Raw genomic sequence first — 6,767 nt, forward strand, 5'->3', positions numbered from 1 at the left:
GGCTGAAGAGTGGTTGGCTGGAATAAACCAACACTTGTTACTCTTCAGCCGAAGTAAGTGTATGGCTGAAGAGTGGTTGGCTGGAATAAACCAACTCTTGATACTCTTCAACCGAAGTAAGTGTATGGCTGAAGAGTGGTTGGCTGGAATAAACCAACACTTGTTACTCTTCAGCCGAAGTAAGTGTATGGCTGAAGAGTGGTTGGCTGGAATAAACCAACTCTTGATACTCTTCAGCCGAAGTAAGTGTATGGCTGAAGAGTGGTTGGCTGGAATAAACCAACTCTTGATACTCTTCAGCCGGAGTAAGTGTGTGGCTGAAGAGTGGTTGGCTGGAATAAACCAACACTTTGTACTCCTTAGCCGAAGTAAGTGCATGACTAAGGAGTGGTTGGCTGGAATAAACCAACTCTTGTTACTCTTCAGCCGAAGTACGTGTAAGGCTGAAGAGTGGTTGGCTGGATTAAACCAAGACTTAGTACTCCTCAGCCGAAGTAATTATGTCGGCTAAGGAGTGGTTGGCTGGTAAGTATAGTTTAACCAACCAAAAACCGAAATAACACTTGGAGATTAGAAGACATTACAAATGCAAGCATACACACAATAACCGGAATAAGAGAAGTAAAATTTTCATTGCAAGAGAAGTCATTACAAGGGGGCTTAGTTCGGTTACAAAGAAAAAAAAAAAAAAAAAAAAAGAATACAAAGTCAAGCGAAAAGATCTTCAATCTCGGCATCAAAGGCAGCATCAGTGATAGCTGGAAGACCGGTCTCTGGCGGCAGGACTCCTTCAGTCACAATAGTGGTATCGACCGGAGCCACAGTCTCATTTGGCCGCTCAACAGTCAGATCTTCCACTCTGGACCCCGGTCGATCTATCTGATCCACGTTTTCAACCGGAGTATCCTCAGTGGCAGAGTCTTCATCTGAACCTGAGTCCTCAAGGAATTGCTGCTGCATCGTATTGGCGTATTCCAGCAGGGAGTTCGGTATAAAGTAGGCTGGAGGGTTGAAAACCTCGGTCTGAGGATCATGACCGAGCTTCTCAACGGCTCCCCTCCAGCCGCACTTAAAGAAAAGATCCTTGGCAGCATTGCATTGTAGGGCGTAAGCATCCTCTGCCCTCTTGAAGCCCTGCTTGTCAGCCTCTTTTACCTTCTCCTTTATTTCGGCATCCTTCTTTCTTTCAAGTTTTAACAACTCACGCAAGTACTTGTCCTTCAGCACAATGGCAGCCTTTTGTTTCTCGGCCTCGGCCGAACTAACCATTCCGGTCAAGCGACCGACCTCTCCTCGTAGTTCGGCCATTTCCTTTCTGGCTTCTTCGAGTTCGGCCGATTTCGCTTCTGCTTCGGCCGCTGCTTGCCTGGTCACTTTCCTCAGCTCCAGTACCTTCCTGTGGGTGATCTGGTTTTTCTGAATAGCCTGCCAAAGCAAACAACTTTCCTTTAAACCGAAGAAAAAGTTTAAAAGAAAAAGAAACATAAACAGAAAAGCAACCGAAATCACTAACCAGAATCATGGATTTAGTAGCAGACCGGATGGACTTCAGCTCGGTGGTTAACTGTTTTTGATGATGTTCCATGTCTTTGGGCAGACACACGCTCTTGGCCAGGTTGATGGCCAACAGGTGGTCTTTCTCAGCAACGACCGAGTCTGTGTCTAGAATGACTCGGTCGTTGAAGGTTAGTTTCGGTGCCCAGCAGCCGATAGTTCGGTCGGAAGACTCCGGTTGGGGGCTCGGTGGTAAGCTCGGCTGAATAGGAGTTTCTTCATCAATCAGAACTCGTTCGGGTTCGGAAGTTCGGGCACGTTTGGTTCGGCGGGAAGAGGATGGCTGTTGGGAAGGAAGGGCGACAACAGCAGGTTGCGGTTGGCTGGGAGGCGCCACTTCAGGCCTAGCTGTTTCGGTAAGAAGGGCCCTGACCCTGCTCCTTTTCGCCATCTCTTCTTCTGCGGTTAGAGGGACAAGTCTTATCTCGGGCAAAGTTGGGTCCGGTTCCGGTGCCTCTTCAAGAAGGAAGTCAGTCACCTTTGCTTTCCGTCGACCGCTGTAACGGTAGGTCGGTTCGAAATTTAGAAGCTTGGCCCAATCCCTTTCTTTAACCCGAAAAGCGGCTCGCAAGACTCCAAGGTTAGGATAGCTATACAGGGAATGGAGATGGGCAAAATCTGCAAAAAAGAGAGAAGTGTTAGTTCGGCTGACAGACTAAACAACCGAGATAACTTACAAAGCAGAAGACCGAAGTAAAATCACCAGGCTCTCCCATTTTCCAATTTATAGGTCGGCCAGGAATTTGAGCTTGAAAATCCTCAAAGTTCCCAGAGACCCAAAAGAAATCGTCATCGTTAAGATCTTTGTCCGGAGTGTGCTTGATTATCTTCTCTCGGCGGCGGCGAATTCTAAGGTAGTAGACCCACCCAGCATTCTTTGAGCCGATAGAGTATTGGTGAAAGATCTCGGCTAGACCAAGATTCAGTCCGGTTTGGTGGTTTAATGCGGCTATCCCCATGATAATACGGTACGTATTGGTGGATAGTTGGGTGGGACATAACCTAGTCTGTCTAAGAAATTCGCAGATTAGCGGTTGGACAGGAAACCGTAGTCCGGTCTCTATTATGGATTGAAGGGTAAAAGGCACAAAGCCTTCATTGTTCCAGGGGGTAGCATCTTTTTTGGCCAGCGCCAGATGGACATCATCAGGAATCTGGTAATCTTGCCTAAATTCGGCCAGGCCACCAGGGGTTTCGACTAAATATCTATACTTACCCATTTATTGTATAATTTATGAATAAATTATTTCGGTACCAAAACTAGGCTCAGTAGCTCGGTTGAGCACACGCGGGAGTGCCTGGGCAACCTAAGTCTGCAAAGTAGAAAACAAAGGGGTTAAGCACAGATCGTTGGACCGCGCTACAAATTATAAGCAAGATATACAAATCCTACTTCGGCTTAGTGGGCTGGTTCTACCTCGGCTCTTCAGAATGTTTGTTAGCTCGGTTTGGAGCAGTTTAGACCGGTTTAACGTTTAGGGGCAGCTTTCTGAGTTCGGTCTAAAAAACTAAGAAAGCTGGTTTAGTCCCAAGGCCTAAATCGGTTGCGATGTGAGGAAAGTTACTCCGGCTGAGCCCCTAGGGGCGGCTTTCTGAATTCGGTTTCAGAACTAAGAAAGCCGGCTTGGCCCCAAGGTCTTAGCTCGGTTGGAGACCGAAGTACCTAGTTCGGTATATGCAAGCTTGTTCGGTAATCTTATCTTGGCTAGAGTGGTTCAGAGGAAACTACTGACATTCCTACAAGTTCTAGTTCGGTTATTAACTACAGAAGTCTACGTATTAGGGGGCAAACAGAATCCTAGTTCGGTCGCAATGTGATTTTGGATCTGAGGCTTGTTTTTCTACATAACAGTTCATACACATACAAGTTCTATTCATTTTTTCGTGAAAGTACAGAAGCAAAAACAAGGAATACACGAGCATGCTTCACCCAGATAGAAAAAACAGAAATGAAGAAAGCAAAAAACAACAACAAGTTTTCTCAGAACTTACCAGTTTGGAGAAGAAGAAGTTGAAGATGAGGCAGTGGCAGCAACGGAAGCACGAACACAGTAAGCTTAAAGCTCAAGAACTCGAGCAGCCAAAAAAAAGCAGAGGGAGAGTATGAAGGGTGGTAAAAGTGAAGATACCCTAGCCTTAGGGTTCACTTTTGTTAGAGAGCCCAAAATTTGGGCGGGAACCGTCTCGAAATCTCAAAGCACGAAGACGGCGTGACAGCCGTCCTTAGCCCATCAGAGCCTGCCACGTGTCACTGGAATGGGAAGCGTTACAGACACTATGACTGAAGAGACGTTTTGACCGGACATAGTGATACCCGAGGTAAACTTAGTTCGGCTGGAAAGGCTAAAAGGGTTTTTTAGCTCGGCTGAAAAAGCGTAACAAACTCTAGCTCGGCCAGAAGGCTGGTAATCCCAATCATGTTGCACAGATGGAATTAAGGGGCAATTGAGAGGGTAATTTTTGGAAAAAATTGGGCCGAGCTTCGAGTTGGGTTTTGAGGCCCAAAGCGCAGAGGACTAGGTAAAAAGGCCGTACTGAATACTCCGGCCTAGAGGGCAAGGTTACTCCGGCCTTGGGGAGACAAAGTTACTTCGGCCCAAGGAGGTGAGTTTATTCCGGCTCAAGAAGAGATAGTTGCTTCGGCCCAAGGAAGAGTAATTCTACTCCGGTCCAGAGACAACTCGGAGTAGGGTCTTGGAGTTAGTCCGGTCGCAGTATGCTCTAGGAAGACCGGCTTCGGAGTTAGTCCGGTCATGACATACTCTGGCTGGGTCAGTCAGAACTTGCTACTTGGAAGTTTGATCTAAACGCACCAAGGTTGAACAAGGGCAGCCGAAGTAATGAGTTAGAGGAGAAGACCGAGCTAAGTATAGTTCGGCCTTCTATGTGGCTCAGCATAGCCAGTGTTATTTCGGTCATGTTGTAGTTCAAGCCATGAAGAAAACCATCCCACTTGGTTTAAGCAGTGGGGAGGGTGTAAAAGGATAAGCATTATCCTTAGGAGAATGAATCCTAGGAGGACTCTGCATGGAAGAGTACAAGTCCTATTAGGATTGTGCCATATGAAACTTATAAAAGCTCACAAGCATCACCTTGGAGGAGGTAATTTAACACAATCTTTTTGAGAACTTAGAGCTTTGTCTATTTGTCAAGTTTTCTGACTTAGGCATCGGAGAGGTTTCCGGCACACACCCGCCGGCTAGCTCACGTTTGTGTTTTCAGGTGACAAAGCGACGTCGTACGGAGGAGCGTGGACTTGGTCAACAGGATTATACGAGGAGAATTATTTCCTCCCCGTACAGTAGCAATAATCACAGGGGCAGCCAGTGGCATTGGCGAGGCCACCGCAACCTATTCGCGCAGAATGGAGCGTTTGTTATGATCGTAGACATTCAAGACGAATTGGGTGTTCAAGTTGCGGCTTCCATCGGCCCACAGAAATCCAGTTACAGGCACCGCGACGTGAGGGTCGAAAAGCATGCGGAGGAAACAGTTGCTTTCGCCATAGAAAAATATGGCACCCTTGACATCATGCATAGCAATGCCGGAATCATGGGTCCTGTGGGCAGCATCCTAGACATGGACATGGATGCCTTCGACAACACCATGTCAATCAATTTAAGTGGTTCAGCCTTAGCCATCAAGCACGCTGCTCGAGTCATGGTTGAAAGACAAATTCGCGGTTCAATCATTTGCACGGGGAGCGTGACATCGACTCTGGGAGGTAGCGGTCCTCATCCTTACACCACTTCTAAGCATGCTTTGGTTGGTCTGGTTAGATTAGCAGCGAATGAGCTCGGGAAGCATGGTATTAGGGTCAACTGTGTTTCTCCATCTGGACTTGCCACGGGATTGGTCTCTGCCTCTGGTGTGAAGAATATGGATAAGAGTGCAATTGAAGCATTAGCTACAGCCTTGGCCAACTTAAAGGGAATCATGTTGAATTCTAATCATGTGGCCGAGGCTGTTCTGTTCCTTGCTTCGGATGAATCGGTTTATGTAAGTGGACATAATTTAGCAGTTGATGGAGGTGTTAGTGTTGTTAACACTGCCATGACTATGATGAAGAGATAAATTAATTAATGCCAAGTTGTAATATTAACCTATAGCAGATTGGAATAAAACAAATGGTTTAGCTATGTGCAATCATTTTTAAATAGATGTGGGGATATATTTTCTGAGTCCTAACACGTGGCCAAGGTGACGCCGACGTGTCAGCTGAAGTGCCACGTGTCCAGGACATGACGCCGAGGTGATCTCGGCAAGGCCGAGATTATCTCCGAAGATATCGAAATCCGAGATAAGCGGATAAGGCACAAGAGTCCTAGAATGAGGAAGGACTATAACATGGATAAGGATAACACTTTTAGGGAGTTTATCTTTATCTATTGAAGAGTTCAGGATAAGCACTGAGCAAGAGTCCATTGAAACTAAGCTTCTATTGGGACTAGGATTGAGTTTGCTATAAAAGAAAGGCACCCTCGATGGGTCTAAGGTACGCAATCTATATTCCGAATAGTAAGATTAGTGCTATTGATTATCTTTGAGAGATATACTGACTTGATCGTCGGAGTGCCCCCGGGTGGACGAACCACCGTTGGAATCTTCTCTTTCTGTTGCAGGTCAGCCAGGTATCATCTATTCTGCCATTACTCTCCAGTTGAGTACTAAGTTGGGCAGTGTGATCGGAAAATCACTCACACAATTTGGCGCCGTTTGTGGGAAAGAAAGAAGAATAGATGGCCAGTAACGGATAGAAGGAAAAGATTGGGGATGACACTCATGCTGGGAGTGGGAGACCTATTGACTTTGATATTGAAGGGAACGAGTGCAACGCAGAAACTCGTGACCAGAATCACGGAGTGAAAGACGTCGGCCAGACTGGCGACGTACCAAAGAAACCAGATCGAAGTGGGTATTACAACGAGGATGACCTCCAGGTATGGAAGGATAGGTGCCTACAGAGGGATGAAGAGGTAAAAGAGATGGCAAACAAATTGGCAGACCTGCACTCGATCGTCAATTTCATGATGCAAAATAACGTCATGCAGCCACCGTTCCCACTGTAGGACATGCCGATTCCAGCGGCCAATGCCCAGAAGGGAAGGTAGAAAACAATCCCCGTAACCCCTCAGCACAACGGGAGCGAAAGATACTCTCACCGACCTTCCAGGGACGTCGGAGAAGAGAGTCAAGAAGAGAAGAATCACGGA

The 6,767-nt window shown here is 46.7% G+C and overlaps 1 pseudogene; it reads left to right on the forward strand.

Moving 5' to 3' along the window:
* Positions 1–1,619: 1,619 nt before the first annotated feature.
* Positions 1,620–5,628, forward strand: LOC114288938 (short-chain dehydrogenase reductase 3b-like; annotated as a pseudogene).
* Positions 5,629–6,767: the final 1,139 nt, after the last annotated feature.

Source organism: Camellia sinensis, chromosome 14 (genome assembly GCF_055761805.1).
Source record: "Camellia sinensis isolate YWXY chromosome 14, ASM5576180v1, whole genome shotgun sequence".
Taxonomy (NCBI): Eukaryota; Viridiplantae; Streptophyta; class Magnoliopsida; order Ericales; family Theaceae; genus Camellia; species Camellia sinensis.